We start from the raw sequence: 16678 nt of genomic DNA, 5'->3' as shown, positions 1-16678 counted from the left end.
TATACAGATTTATATACATAGGACTGAGTTTATATTGTTTGTATGCATAAATTTGTTCTGGTTTCATAGAATGTTTGTGGCACTCGCTAACAGGCAAAAAGAATAAAAAAATTAGACCATCTCTTAAAATTAAAAGCAGATATTTGTCTCCTACAAGAAACCCACCTACAAAAATCTGAAGAAAAATTACTATTAAAGGAACAACTGGTGAATGCACACAATCACCAGAAGAATTTAATCAAATATTTTACAACTATTATCGCAACCTATACTCCGATACTAACAAGCCTACCCCTGAGCATATTGAGGCATTCCTCAGTAGCTTAAATATACCTCAGTTAACTACTGAATATAAAGATATGTTAGATGCGCCACTTACTATAAACGAGCTGTACAGCGCTCTAGATAGTATGCCTAATGGCAGAGCACCTGGCACGGATGGTTATCCGGCTATATTTTCTAATCACTTTTGGTTAATGCTTGCTCCATTATTCTTAAGAGTGGTAACAGAAATTAAAACTAATGGTTACATATGTCCACACATGAATACAGCAGCATTAAATTTTTATTAAAGCCAGAAAAAGACCCCACCCTTCTATCAAGTTACCGTCAAATTTCACAAATTAACACCGATATTAAAATTATCGCTAAGGCTTTCACATCTAGACTAGAAACAGTAATCTCGACAATCATTCATAGAGACCAAACAGGCTTTATTAAAGGTCGTCACTCTACTAATAATATAAGGAGGCTCTTTAACCTTATTAGCATGTCACAGCGGCATGATAAAAAGGCAGTTATTATATCGCTGGATGCAGAAAAAGCCTTCGACAAAGTTAACTGGTCCTTCCTCTTTGCTGTTTTCAATAAATTTGGCTTTGGGAAGTCATTTATTCACTGGGTGTATTATATGAGTCTCCTAAAGTTACTACTAATGTCACAAATCAGTCCTTTGCACACTCATTTTACCTGCATTGATCTTGCGAATGCATTTTTTTGCATCCCTCTTGACGCGTCTATGCAAAAGTAATTTGCATTTACGTGGAATAACGAGTGTTATTCATATACCCGTCTGCCTCAGGGATTTGTGTTATCTCCCGGGGTTTTTAATGCTTCCCGAAGACAGCTGTTGTCAAATTTACAACTCCTTAATGATGTTCTCTTGGTGCAGTATGTAGACGATCTGCTCCTGGCTGTGCCGTCCGAGGAGTCCTGCCTTCAAGCTACACAGCTCCTTTTGAGCCACCTGGCTAAAGTTGGCTTGAAATGCTTCAAGGACAAACTCCAAATTGCTCGACCGCAGGTTGCATTTTTGGGACGTCTCATATCAAAACATGGAACAGGTATTTCTCCATCACACAAAGATGACATCTTGCACCATCCCAAACCGACAAATGTAAAGCAGATGTTGTCGTTTTTGGGATTGTGCAATTACTCTCGACATCATGTTCCGGATTTTGCGGAACTGACTCATTCTCTCAGACAGTTGGTGAATGAAAAAGGAATGAGAAACCTGTCACATCTTCTTGATTGGACCAATGATGCTGAGACTTCTTTTGTCCTGCTAAAACAATTTTTGTCATCAGCCGTGGCTCTTGTCGTTCCTGATTACACTAGGATGTTTTATTTGGACGTTTCTGAAAAGTCATCAAGTGTATCAGCTGTACTTTTCCAGAAAACGGTGATGGCAACAGACAAGTCTGTCTGTACGCATCAACACCTCTTGAAAAATATGAGAAGTGTCATCATGTGTGTGCGGCATTTTCTTCCGCATTAGCACGCTTGATTCAGAAAACGTCTCATATTGTGTTACATCATCCGTTAACGGTACGAACATCACATAGTACGGTACAATATGTGACTAGTCAAGCTTTCACGATGACGGGAGGGAGGCAGAGAAAGATTGAGTCCGTTTTGACACAGCCTCACATTCTGTTTATACACGAAGGAAGAAATATGGCTGATGGTCTCCTCGAAGGTCAACTGCACTGCTGCACTCAGTGAACTCTTGAAGACAACTCACTGAGGGATGACTTTTACGACATCCCACTAGACAACCCAGACTTGACGTTATTTACGGACGGCTGTTGCTTTAAGGGCGATAAAGGACTCCAGTCAGGCATTGCAGTAACGCAGATGACAGGTTCAACTTTTGAACTAAAGGTGGCAAACAGACTCACTGGAAAACAGTCGGCTCAATGTGCAGAAATCATCGCAGTGACTTCGGCATTAAAACTAGCAAAAGATAAGACTGTGAACATTTATACTGACTCAGCTTATGCACATGTTGTTTTGCATACTGCCATCAAAGAATGGCTAAGAAATGACTTTATGACTGTGTCTGGGTCCCCTATTAAACACCAACAAGACATTTTTAATTTGATGGATGCATTATTATTACCCAAAAAAGTAGCGGTGATCAAATGTAAAGGGCATTCAAAAAATTATGATTTTGTCTCAGTCGGGAATGATTCCGCAGACAGGGCTGCAAAATACAGCCCAGAACTTCAACTTATGGTGAGCGAAGGTGAATTAGGAGACAGACAAGAAATAACTCCGGAAACAGTTAAGCAGTGGCAGCTGAAAGCAAGCCCAGAAGAGAAGAGCGTTTGGCTTGCGAAAGGGGCGAAACAAGATGATGCAGGTATCTGGCTGAGAGAAGGTAAATATATCACACCACAGACACAATTAAAAATCCTAATTACTGAAGCCCACGGAATATGCCATGTTGGTATAGATGAAACTTTGAGGAGACTACAAAATTGGTCACATCCCTACATGAAACAGATCGTGAAAAGTGAACTGCAGGACTGCAGTGTTTGTAATAAATTCAACTGTATGCCTACAACTAAACCTCCTCCTGGCACTCACGATCCAGAAGTGACAGCTCCGGGACAAGTAATTTCAATGGATTTTACTGATATGTTAAAGCCAATAGAAGGTTACCAGTATTTACTGGTAATTGTGGATTCATTTTCCGGGTGGCCGGAAGCATATCACTGTAAGTCTGAAACAGCAGAGGTTGTGGTAAAACATTTAATTAATCATTACATACCGACACATGGGTTCCCCAAGAAAATTCGATCGGACAATGGATCGCACTTTAAAAATAAACATCTACAGAAGGCAGAAAAAGCATTGGGGCTAAAACATACATTTGGCTCTGTTTATCATCCTCAATCACAGGGACAAGTTGAACGAATGAATAGAAATATTAAAGAAAAGTTGGCTAAAGCACTGGCCTCATCAAAATTGAACTGGCTGCAAGCTCTTCCTGTCGCATTGATGAATGTGCGCATGTTATTAAATTCGGCGAAAGGCTGGACTCCTTTTGAAGGTCATAAAAACAGGCCTTTTCCAGCTCCTAATGCTCCGCTGGGAGAGTCACACGTTGCGAGGCCCCCAGTAATTAAGGAGATAGTATCTACATTCTCCAAGTTAACAAATAACCAAACAGATGTTCCTTCAAAAATAAATGATTGTGAATATGTGTGGTTGAAAGTTACTAAACGTAAATGGTGTGCTCCTAGATGGTTGGGACTGTTCAAGGTGAAAGAGCGTACATCCTGTGCGGTGCGCTTGCATAGGAGAGGGGACACTTGGTACCACCTGTCATCTACCAGGCCCGCTGGATCTGGCTCAACGCTGCCACCAAGGGCAACCATCTGATGATTAACGCCCACACAAGTGGCAGCCATCTGACGGATCCAAAACACGCCGGCTTCCAGTGTCTACCTGACAAGCTGTCCAAGGAGGAGAGCTGCCCGCGGAGGAGGTCGCTCAAAGGAGATTCATTCAAGTGCCTTTTCCCTGGGCATCATTTCACAATTGATTCGCCTGGAAAAGCTGATCCAGTGTCAATCTGCTGCTCTGAAGGAGGAAATCACTCAATGCAGATTGAGTCACGTGCCCTTTTCATCAATTCACAACGATTGAGTCACACTCTGGGAAAATAACCCCGGTGGCCAATCCTTGGATCTCTGGCAGTGAGCCAGGGTTCGGAAAGAGGCTGACAACGCCTCTTCTTCTAAAAAAATAATAATAATCAACCAACGACTGACAAACATCCTTCTCCTTCGACAAACGAACTTCTTCTCAAGATGGCTTCGAAGAGGCAATCTGCTACTACTTTCTACATTGCGACGATTTTCCTCATATTAATTGTTGTGCCAATCTGGTTTTTCATGAAGCCCCTTGACGCGAGTTTGAATACAACACACTGTGATAAAAGAAATGTTGTTTCTCCCCGAATACCATGGATAATGTCCTGGGCTTATAATAACTCAATTGTTCCGACAGTTGCTCCTAGCACAAACACGTCTGTTAAACTTCCTATTAAATCTTTGAGGGAATTTAGTGGAGGAGGGCCGACTGAGGGAGGCCTTTGGCTCAAGTACTGGTGGTATTTGACAGGAAATGTTTTACGACTAGATTGGAGTTCCCTGATTACCACCCAAAGTGGACGATACTGGCCGTCAGGTTCAAGCGTGGAGGCAGTTTTCTTTAGTAAAAGAGTAACATTGCGTAGAATGGGGGGGTCAATTCGAATTAACTTTTGTTCTTCCTGAAGTAATATGCGGCCACCTAATGTAACCATAAATAATACCTCTTGTTTTGGGCTAATGTTATGGGCATGGTTCTCTGGAACTGATCCCTATTTTCCAATTTTAATTTGCATTGATAAAACTATGAGTAAAACAGAACAACCAAAAATGACTAAATGCACAATGGAGTCTGGGGTGGAAGCCTTTAGTTTCCAAATTGATGGTGTAGTTGAATGGTTTCGGGCTACAACAGGTTTGTCTGGTGGCAGTAATAATTGGCTACTGTTAGCAAATGAGGCAGCACGTGCTTCGGGGGAAGATTGCGTTGTATGTGTGGGCCCAAGACCTTTATTGAGGGTAATTCCTGCTAAAATAGAGGATAAATGTGTAATGGAACTTGTGAATAAAACTGTCCCCAATGTTAAATGCTCTCAATGGGATAAAGTGTATCCACTTGTTGATTGGCAAACAACTAAACCAATATTTTCAAATAAAGTTGCGGATGGTGATTTTTCATGTATTAAAATGTCAGGTACTGGGGAACAATTGGGAAAACTAAATCACACCACTCACTGCATTTCAGCAACAGATGTGGGTCGTAAATTCCAGCCTCAATCCAGGGCGGACATGTGGTGGTGGTGTGGAGACAGCCGGATATTTGATAAGTTACCTCTGAATATGAAGGGCTATTGTGCTCTCATCACCCTCCTTCTGCCAGTAGATATTTTCCCTACATCGGTTGATAACCTTCTGCAAATTGTTAATACTTGGCAACCAAAATTTGCTCATTCTTTTCAGAGGGTCAAAAGATCCACTTGGCAGGATCAAAATGTCCCCACATACATAGATGCGATTGGGGTACCTCGTGGGGTCCCTGAAGAGTATAAGATTGCTGATCAGGTGGCTTCGGGTTTTGAATTGCTAATTTGCTGGTGGTGTACCATTAACAAAAATGTAGATATAATTAATTATGTACATTACAATGTTCAAAGGCTAGGAAATTGGACTCAATCTGGTTTTGAGGCTGTACACGGCCAGTTGTCTGCCACATCTTTAATGGCTTTTCAGAATCGTATCGCCCTTGATATGTTACTTGCAGAAAGGGGTGGTGTTTGTTCAATGTTCGGAGAACAATGTTGTACTTTTATTCCTAATAATACTGCACCGGATGAAAGTTTAACCATTGCAATTGAGGGACTCCGAACACTTAATAAAAAAATGAAAGAGCAGTCCGGTATCGATACGTCAATTTGGGATACCTGAATGGATGCTTTTGGTAGATATAAAACCTTGGTTTCATCAATTCTAATTTCTGTGTCTGTATTTGCAGCTTTTTTAACTACTTGTGGATGTTGCTGTGTACCGTGTATCAGATCTTTGTGCCAAAGACTTATTACCACAGCTATTGAAAAACAAGATGTTCAAAACAAGTCGTCTTATATGATGGTAGAATCAGTAAATTCTAAAGCTATGACCGCGGTTGCGACATCCGATGATGATCCCGCTGGAATTTTTCTCTAGGCTGTTTTTAAGGGTTAAATGTCTTGTTATGAACTTTTACTAGTTCAATTGAGGGACTGTTGACATTTAACATTTTCAATTTATATTTTTACTGTTTATGAATTTACTTATAAGTATATAGATGCCATATAACTGTAGTTAAAGGAATAACACTGTGATAATGTTGTTGTGAAATATATTGGAACTTTTCACTCTCTTCCAGCTCTTGAGATAAGAATGTGTATGTTTTAAAGGTAGTCAAGTTCTCATGGCATTACTCATTATGTCGTAAAAACTGAAGGTCCAAGGTCAAAGCCTGTCTACATAATTTCTTGGTGCCTGGTAGAGAGCTTAGATAATCATATCAGTATCATCATGTCTGCTTATTAAGAACACTACTTCTTTGTCAAGCCTAAGGGCGGGAGTATTCTTTTTTCAAGTATAAAACATCTGTATGTTTTCATATTCGACACACACTTGAGGCTTAAACATCACCTTCGAATGTAAGCCATTCTCCTGTGTCTTTAAGAGCTCTTAAATAAACTCCTTAAGGGAACTTTTTCATACGATCTCAATTCTGCAATTTATTTGAACACGCAAAAGATTACACTTAATAAAGTAATCAAATAATGCCTTCAGATTATATCTCAGAGTTTTACTCTACAGAGAGGCCCAAGACAGGGATGCCCACTGTCCCCTTAATTATTTGCAATATTTATTGAGCCGCTTGCATTAGCTATACGCCAGGAAAGAAGGATTCAAGGAATTCACTCTGGGGTAACAGAACACAAAATTAATCTATATGCCGATGATATTTGACTTTATTTAGAAAAGACTGCTATTTCGTTAGGGGAAGTATTTAACTTAATAACTAAATTCTCACATTTATCAGATTATTCTATTAACTGGACAAAATCAACACTACTACCTATTACAGAAAATTCATGGAACCCTGCAAGCCAGGACCCACACTACTCATTTCGTATAGGTAATTTAAAATACTTATATACATACATAAAAATATTTATATTAATAGTGACTTGGAGCGCTGGAATAATTTTCCTATTTCTCTAATAGGACGAAGAGCCACCATTAAAATAAAAGTTTTACCCAAAATAGATTTTTTTTTCTCAATGATTCCATTTAAACCTACGGCTAACTGGTTCCAGTTGTTGGACTCGGCCATTACAAGATTTTACTGGAATAAAAAAAAAAGAAGCAAATCTACTCTTCAGAAAAGTAAATCCAAAGGTCTAGAGGCACCAAATTTTATGCACTACTATATAGCTAACCAGCTACAATATATCATTCTATGGGCACAACCCAACAGATATACTAACTGTTGGCTTGAACTAGAACAGAAGGATTGTAATAACCTCAGACTTTTAGATTTACTCTTTATTACAACATCGATTAAGTGACACAATTGTTTTAACAACCAATCGTTTTATTTAGGTGTGTGGGGGCAGAAAGGAATTACACATCTTCACCATCATTTCTCAGATAATATGTTTATATCATATACATCATTGCTCCAAAAATACAAAATAAAAAACGGGAATTTTTTTTCATTATCTGCAAGTTAAAAGTATGATAAAGAAACAAATTCCAACACTTCGGGGTAAGCTCCAACGGCCTGTTTTAGCTAAAGATATTACAAACCTTTCTCTGACAACAACAAAATAACTCTCAAAAATATATGTTACTTTCGTATACTGATAAAATGTATTTACCCATCTCGAAATGGGAGACAGACTTGTCTATAGCTCCGGAGTTTGACTTTTGGGTTCAAATTTGTGTAACTAATTAAAATGACAAAACAAACACATTTACAACTTATCCCATATAAAATTATTCATAGAACATACATTACTCAATAAATGATGAAGAAAATGGGACTCTTAGACTCCGACATTTGTCTCCAGTGTTTACAAAACACTACAGACACTTATTTTCATGCTTTATGGTTATGCACTCTGGTTATGTATTTCTGAACTAAAGTCTTAGAAAAACTTTCCGCTATCTTGGACTGTAGGATACCTTTATCTCCAAACTTGTGTTTGCTAGGTGACCTAACAACAACTGACTTACCACGTAAACAATTTCAATCTACGCTTGTAGCCCTTACCATCGCTAAAAAAACAATTCTTGTTAACTGGAAAAAGAAACAAACTCTGAATATCGACCAATGGTCTAACCTCCTCCTAAATCACATTTTAATGGAAAAAAATATCTGCCTTGAATAAAAACCAAATATCAAAATTTATAGAAACATGATCTACGTATATAGAATCTTTTAATCTAAATCTGGTTACTTAATTCTCCCTGTTAGCGAGAGCCACCACATCGCGATAACTTATATTGTGAAAGATATTATAACATTTTTAATACCTAATTTCATATATCAACTATTGTTACACATTATGAACATTCCAATTCTTTATATTATCCTTGTCGAAATATTTTGTGTCCTGTGCAGAGCAGATGGTGTTGATTTCGGTATAATCTGACCTTAAACTGGGTCATACTATTTAGTCTAAAAAAGTTCCTTCTCAGCGCTTTGTGCAAAAACACATTTCGGTCTTGAAAACAAAATTTGCTTTGAAATAACACACACACACACACTCTTTACTTTCTTCATCAGTCACGGCCACCGTAAATTTGGTTCAACTTGTTTGTGAGATTTTGTTATGGGGAAAAATAGAACCTTCAACTATATAACATATTCAGTCCCGAACACACACCCAAATCTGACCTTGTTTACGCCACTGCTCACGGAAAAGTACCAGAGAGTATGTTTAGTCTATAAATGAAAAGGAGGAGGTCTTTTTAACTATAAGAAGCTATTGTACATGTAGAAGAGCACATTTGACGCTCTGAAATCCCACGTTTTTTTAAGTGATGTAATCGGAAGCTGTTATCTGTTATCTATTTTTTATTTATTATTTTTGGAACACGCAAAGAGGACAAAATTCCTTTAATTTCTTTCAATTTGCTGTTTCTGTATTTGGCAATTTGTAACTAATGGTTGTGTTTTTACATTCAGGAACCCAGTTGCTGCCAGCAGGATCGAACATACTACATCAAATTACACCTTATAGTCACCAACTCCTCAAGATTCACTTCCAATGGGCACTAAGGGTTAATATTCGGAATCACTGCATGCCAGTGGGTTAACTTTATAGGTGCTGCCTCCCCATGGGCGGCTCTGCCTCTCTGTTGGCTGCTGGGTGGCGGCTGTGTCTTGGCCGTTCCCTGGGTCTCTTGGGGGGTGCTGCGTTGCGGTGCTCTCCCTGGTGTCCGGAGCGGCACCTCCCACCGCAGTCCGTCGCTCCATGCCCGACGTGGTTCAGGGTGGGTGGGCCACCGGGGTGCCCCGTGGTTCTCTCACCCTTCCTCCCCCTTGCTGCCTCTCCCTCCTCGCAGGTGCCCTCGCCGCTCCGCTGTCCGGCCCCTCTCCGGGGGGTGGGGTACTGGTAGCTGGGTGGGGTACTGGTAGCTGGGTGGGGGTGGGAACCTGGGGGCGGTTGGGGCCGTGGGCCGGTGTGGTGCCTGGCGGGCCTGCCGTGCTCCGATGTGCTGCGTTGGGCTTGGGGCGCGGGCCGTGTTGGGGTGGGGAGCGCTCCTGGGTGTGCTCTCCGGCCGGTGGCCCCTGCGGGGCCCGGGGGTTGTGCCTTGGCTCTACCGTGGCCTGGGGGGCCCTGGGGGGTTGTGCTTGCTCTGTCCTGGCCGGGGTCGACGGTTCCCCTCTTTGGTGGAGGTTCTCATGCATGCCAGATCCACCACACCAGCATCTATAGAAATTCAAACACAATCAGCTTCTTCCTCTGGTCGTTGAATCGGTGGAGGCTGATTTCTGTGAATTTCACTCGGTGGTGAAAGATTCTGGTTGGTAAGCCGGTGGGTAGTAGGTGATGTCTGGTCAGTGCTGGATTTCACTTTCCTTTCTTTTCTTTGATCCTTCCTCGGGTCTCCTGGCAACCTTACGACTCTAGCTGGATACTGTAGTATTCGGTTTAGGTGAACGGTATGGGATTTTTAATAGGTTTCAGGTGAATTAATGAGTACACACTCACACGCACACACACATGCACACACACACCCGCACATGCACATACTCACGCACATACAAAAAAAAGAAAAAGAGAGAGCAATGATGATGACATGTCGAATCTGCAAGATTACTGAATGAACAATACTGAGCTTTCTCAAGAAAAAAAGAAAAATGAAAAAGAAGAAAAATGCAACACTGCAGCGGATCCAACCCAAATCACGACAAAAGCGATGTGGCTATAGAGCCAAGGCCGTCACTTCCTCCATGTAGACAGTTTGTTATTGTTGCATGAGAAATGGCCGTTCACCCCGGGTAATGAGCTATCGCACGACATGCGGCGCACATCGTCGTTCAAATCCGTTCTATCCGTCTGAAGCCTAAACGAGTTGTAAGCGCACACAACGCCAACACCAAATGTCTGAACCCAACTGATGAAAGCAGAGAGATGTTTTTAAAAGATTCTTAACCCTGAACTCTTAACTTAACTCTTAACATCTTCTGTAAACAACCATCTCGCAAAGGACATTTCATGAGTACTACTTTATTACGAAATTTCGCGAGACGGAGCATTGGCACGCACGTATCGCGAGATGCTGTGACCATCGCAAGACCTACAGCGAGACCGGGAAATCCCGGTTGGTTATCCGGCTATATTTTTTAAGCACTTCTGGTTAATGCTTGCTCCACTATTCTTAAGAGTAGTAACAGAAATCAAAACTATTGGTTACATATGCCCACACATGAATACAGCAGCAATTAGTAATTAGTGGGTGGTTAGCAAGTCTGCTTATAACGGCTATTAAAGGGACAACTGGTGAATGCACACAATCACCAAAAGAAATAATCACATTTTTTATAACTATTATCGTAACCTATACTTAGAAACTAACAAGCCTAACCCTGAGCATATTGAGGCATTCCTCAGTAGCTTAAATATACCTCAGTTAACTACTGAATATAAAGACATGTTAGATGCGCCACTTACTATAAACGAGTTGTACAGTGCTCTAGATAGTATGCCTAATGGCAAAGCACCTGGCCCGGATGGTTATCCGGCTATATTTTTTAAGCACTTCTGGTTAATGCTATTATTAAGAGTAGTAACGTAAATTAAAACTAAGGGTTACATACGCCCACACATGAATACAGCAGCAATTAAACTTTAAGCCAGAAAAAGACCCCACCCTTCCATCAAGTTACCGTCCGATTTCACAAATTAACACTGATATTAAAATTATCACTAAGGCTTTCACATCTAGACTAGAAACAGTAATCTCGACAATCATTCATAGCGACCAAACAGGCTTTATTAAAGATCGGCACTCTACTAATAATGTTAGGAGACTCTGTTGGGTCTGATATTACAGATCCCCTTAGTTACCGACCGTGCACCAAGGAAAAAGGAGGCAGAAGCTGTTGCTTTGTTTTATTGCAACCGCGGCTGGGAGAGGAGAGGAGACGCGAGACCTTAACTCACGCTCGGCTCCGTCCGACTCTCTCTCCTCCCCCGGCCACCTCGTCGCTTTTATTACAGTTAAGTTTCAGTTTCGTTTCATACAAAACATGGTTAAGTTTCTGTTTTCATATGTCATGGAAAAATACAAAACATTTGAGAAAGTTGAGCGGCGCCTCTAAACGACAGTTGATAATATAAAAACATAAAAATATATACAGGATATTCTTTAAAATACACATAATGTTAAGACTACTGTTTTAAGCAACTTCACATTCCCTCCTGTTGTGGATTTAAAAGGACATCAGTAAATACTAAAACAATTAAGTTTTCTCAGTATTACTTCATTAATAGATTCACAACATTTGAACCATTCTCAGGAAATGGCGAAAACCCTTAACTTAAAGGGAAAAATTCCATAACTCCCCCACCGCACGGTGACGAGAACCTCTTGGTCTGAGAATGGAACTGAATTTGAAGTTAGGAAAACACAATAAGATGAGGGTCACACTTTTGTGTCGGTCTCCACAGTGTCAACATAATCCTCTACGCGTAGTAAGTTATATTGATACATCTGGGCCACGAACATACGGGCGACTAACCTCTTAGACATTGGGACAATACAGCAGGAACAAATAACACATAATAAGATAAACATTATAATGATCAAAGTCCAAACAATGTCTGAAAAAGGGTCATCTTCTCCTTTGTTCTTCTTCTTTTTGACAAGAATCAGGGGGTAATCCCTTATCTGAGTTCGGTGACCTTTTTGCAGTGACTCTGGTGGATCCACGTCTCTCTCTCAGCGATTTTGAGAGCGGTGGGTGTGGTCAGGAGAACAACGAATGGGCCGTCCCAGCGTGGGCTCGACCATGTTTTCCTTTTTATCACCTTCACCAACACCAGGTCACCCGGGGTCACCGTTTCCTGTGCAGGAGGGAGAAAGGTAGAGGGCAGATCATTTGCTCTTGACACAGTCCGTTCTTTAAACAAGTCACATAACCATTTAGTCAGTGGATCTGCCTCTCCTGTTTTGTCTGACCATGGCTGATTTTCCCATAAGGGGAGCACAAAGGGTCTGCCTGTTACTGCCTCAAAGGGCGTGAGCCCTTGTGGGTTTGGCGTTATTCTCATGTAAGTTTTTACTAGAGATAAACACTCAGGCCATGGTTTTTTGGTTTCTTCCATGGTCTTTTTGAGTCTTAGTTTAATAGTACCGTTGGTCCGTTCAACTGAGCCTGCGCTCTGTGGATGATATGCACAATGATTTTTTAGGGTGATCCCTAAGTGAATGGCCATATTGTCAACGATGGTATTTACAAAATGGCTACCGTTATCACTCCACAAGACTCGTGGAATGCCATGTTCTGGTATTATGTGTTTACAAATAGCTTTAGCTACTGTGAGGGCGTTTGGATGTTTTGAAGGAACAAGTTCAACCCATTTAGTTAGTGAGTCTACTAACACTAAACAGTACTTGTGCTGACCACTTCTGTGTAGTTCAATAAAGTCCATGTGTAAAACTTCAAATGGGTAGGAGCCCACTGGGCATTTCCCTCTCTGTGGTCTTAAGTTTCCCTGAGCATTGTGACGACAACACACCATACATGACCTACAAAAAGTTTTAAAATAGGTTTGTAAGCCCTGTGGTATTGTCATTGTCTGTTCTACCATAGATATCATCCCTCCTGTTGAGACATGGGACTTCCCATGACTCAATATGGCTACTGCGTGGAACAGACTGCGGGGGATGACTGGTCGGTCTTCTTTGTGGTAGAGGCCTTCTGGGGTGAGTTCAATGTTCATCATTTTCCATAGTGTTTTTTCTTTGTCTGGAGCGTTGTTTTGCATGTCAATTAGTACTTGTTTTGGAATGTTGTTGTGTTGTTGTGTTTCTTTGTGGTTGGCGAGCATGACGATCTTTGTTTTGTCTTGGCCTGCTTGCTTGGCTGCCAAATCTGCTTTTGCATTTCCTACAGAAACGGTGTCTTTTGCTGAGGTGTGAGCTTTGCATTTGCATACTGCTATTTTGGAGGGTAGCAGTACAGCGGTCAAAAGGTCAGTGAGTAATTTGGCGTGTTGAACAGGTTTTCCTGTTGATGTTTTCATTCCTCGTCGAGCCCACATGGCGGCAAAGATGTGCAATGTCGAGTGGGCATATTGGCTGTCGGTCCAAATTGTTACTGCTTTGTCTTTGAATAATTTACATGCTTCTGTTAGCGCGATGAGTTCTGCTGCTTGTGCTGACAGATTTCCTATTAATCGTCCGCTCTTCAGTGTCTTTTGTTGTGTGACCACTGCATAGCCTGTGTTGGTGTTGCCTAGTTCATCTTTGCTTGAGGAACCATCTACAAACACTGCTTCTCCTTCTTGTAAGGGTGTGTCTAACAAATCTCTTCTTGGTTTGCAGATTTCCTCGGTGGCTTCTGTGCAACTGTGTGGTGTCCCATCTGTCTCCACTGGAAGGAGACTTGCTTTGTGGTTTGTCTTTTCCTTCTAGTACTAACATCTGCATTGGTGTTTCTTGTCCTCTTTTTGTCACGACCATGCTAGAGCCTTCGACCATTAATACAAGGCTCATGGCTTTTATCAAATCTCGTCCGATGAGGTTTTCAGGACAACGAGGCACGTAAACGAAAGTTTGATCTGGGTATTCTGTTCCGTCTTCATCAATAATGGTCAGTGGTTCGGTAAAGTAATGGATGGTTGGTCTACCTCCCACTCCTATGACCATTATTGTGCTTTTTGACAATTTGACACCTGTTGGTAGATCAGTGATCACGGAGGATTGTGCTCCTGAATCCACAATGAATTTCAATGTTGTAGTAAATGGCCCTAAGCCTAGTTTTCTTACTGCTGGGTCAATAGAGGACATCTGGCTAAACAGGACTGTCAGGTCAAGCACCTCGACGATCGTTCTGGTGTCATCAGGGTTTTCATCACTTGACCTTTCCTGCTCGCGTCATTTGGTTGGATCCCAGTGGTCAGATTTTGGGGTCTCAATTTTTTGTTTGGAGCGGCAATCTCGGGCAAAGTGGCCGTACTTGCCACAATTGTAGCACATATCCTGTCTGGTGGCTGGTCGGCCTCTTCCTCTTCCGCGTCCACGTCCTCTACCCCGATTGGGTTGGTTTTGGTAGTAAATTGGTCCAGAAGGTGGAGGAGAGGCATGTTGAAAAAATGTGTGCATGGCATTGAAGACTGATGATTGCGCTTTTTGTCTTTTTAGGTCTTATCTTCATCTGGTACATTTTTCTTTCTGTCTTTTCCTTTTTTCTTTTCTCACTTTCCAAAATGCTTTCTGCCCTCATTTTACACTGTTTTATCCACACTTCAACAGCACGTAGTTGTGCTTCCAATTTTTCTACATTCTTTCCCTTTTTAATCTTCTTTGCTCTTTTCTCCACTAAACTTTTCTTAACTTCCTCTTTGTTCCTGACATCTCTCAAAGACGGGTTAAAATCACCCAGGATTCCAGATACTTGCACGCATTAGCGTCAAAGCTTGCAATAAACTTAACATCCTGGTGTTAACATCCTATTTCTTTTCTCAATGACTGGCCCATTGTTTCTACTCCGGAGCGGGCAGCAGTTACTCCCTTTTCCTTATCACATAAACACACATACAGTACACACCCACACACACACACACACACACACACACACACACACACACACACACAAACACAAAATCACACACAAACACACACACTTAGTCTTTTCTGTGGTGCACCATTTTCTAATTTAAAACCATGATTTGTGTTTTAGGCGATTATTTTTAATCGCAGTCAGTTCTGTTCTGACCTGATAAATCTTAGTTATATTGAACACAGATATTTTGGTAAACAATGAGTGGGGAGGTGTAAATTATTACGTATTTACGGCAACGTTTAATTTCCTCTACCCGGGCACCCGAAAACTACACTTTTATTTAACAAGTTAAAAACTAGTCAATAAAAGTATTTTGGATCTCATCTAATAAAACCGTGATCCCTTTAATGCCCGGATCATATATACCATGGGTTTTTCTTCTTCACGGGCCAACGCCCAAGCGCTTTTCTTTTACTCCCCACTTTTCTATTTTTCTGTTACTTCTTCAGTATATTTAGTGTTCCTTTTTCAAACTTCTGTGTAAATCGTGATAATTAAACAGCATAATACCTGTTAGTCCTCGGTGCCGGTCTGGTTCGCAGGACCCGGTGTCCGGGCGAACGGCCGAGGCCGGAGCAGGGAGACCCGTCCCGCAAGGGGAGACGCTGTCGACAGATTCTCGGTGTCCTCGGTTCGGCGGCGGTCGTCCGTCCAGATGCAGGTCCCAGGTTTCGGCACCAGTTAAATGTTGGGTCTGATATTACAGATCCCCTTAGTTACCGACCGTGCACCAAGGAAAAAGGAGGCAGAAGCTGTTGCTTTGTTTTATTGCAACCGCGGCTGGGAGAGGAGAGGAGACGCGAGACCTTAACTCACGCTCGGCTCCGTCCGACTCTCTCTCCTCCCCCGGCCACCTCGTCGCTTTTATTACAGTTAAGTTTCAGTTTCGTTTCATACAAAACATGGTTAAGTTTCTGTTTTCATATGTCATGGAAAAATACAAAACATTTGAGAAAGTTGAGCGGCGCCTCTAAACGACAGTTGATAACATAAAAACATAAAAATATATACAAGATATTCTTTAAAATACACATGATGTTAAGACTACTGTTTTAAGCAACTTCACAACTCTTTAACCTTATTAGCATGTCACAGCGGCATGATAAAAAGGCAGTTGTTATATCATTGGATGCAGAAAAAGCTTTCGACAAAGTTAACTGGTCCTTCCTAAAGGAACATAAGAGTTTGAGCTTGAAGTCGTTCATTGCATCCTGTGTATGTGGGAGGCAAGGGAGTGCGAGAATGGAATGTTTCAGAACAAACGGTGCCAGTTGCGGAGAGGATCCAGAGGTGATAACACAGAGGCAGCTGGTGGAAAATACTGTGAGGAAACTACAACCAGGAGGAGCAAGCAAACGATTCTGCAGGGGAAGAAAGACCAATGAGAGCAAGCTAAAGTTAACTGCAGTATACACATAGCCAATAGAATAATGCCAGGATGCCTTTGATGCTGTGCCATTTGCATATTGTGTAGTAT

At 41.4% G+C, this 16678-nt stretch overlaps 2 protein-coding genes and 1 long non-coding RNA gene across 3 annotated transcripts in view; 1 reads left to right on the top strand and 2 right to left on the bottom strand.

The window, feature by feature from the left end:
* msi2b (musashi RNA-binding protein 2b) overlaps positions 1-6509 on the top strand; it is a 192579-nt gene extending 186070 nt beyond the window's left edge. Inside the window, exon 15 of the transcript XR_013294217.1 lies at positions 1172-6509. The gene's annotated coding sequence lies outside the window, so the exon portion shown is untranslated. The remainder of the gene's footprint in view (positions 1-1171) is intronic.
* Positions 1-16678, bottom strand: part of gal3st2 (galactose-3-O-sulfotransferase 2) — a 50025-nt gene that overhangs the window by 15707 nt on the left and 17640 nt on the right. The gene's annotated exons all lie outside the window — the stretch shown is intronic.
* On the bottom strand, positions 11880-16025 carry LOC144052663 (uncharacterized). Its single transcript, XR_013294264.1, has 2 exons — positions 15712-16025; positions 11880-12478 (listed from the first exon to the last, which is right to left on the bottom strand). It is a non-coding gene; the product is annotated as an uncharacterized LOC144052663 (long non-coding RNA).

This window comes from Vanacampus margaritifer, chromosome 5, assembly GCF_051991255.1.
Source record: "Vanacampus margaritifer isolate UIUO_Vmar chromosome 5, RoL_Vmar_1.0, whole genome shotgun sequence".
Taxonomy (NCBI): Eukaryota; Metazoa; Chordata; class Actinopteri; order Syngnathiformes; family Syngnathidae; genus Vanacampus; species Vanacampus margaritifer.
This window is presented reverse-complemented; position numbering and strand designations above follow the sequence as displayed.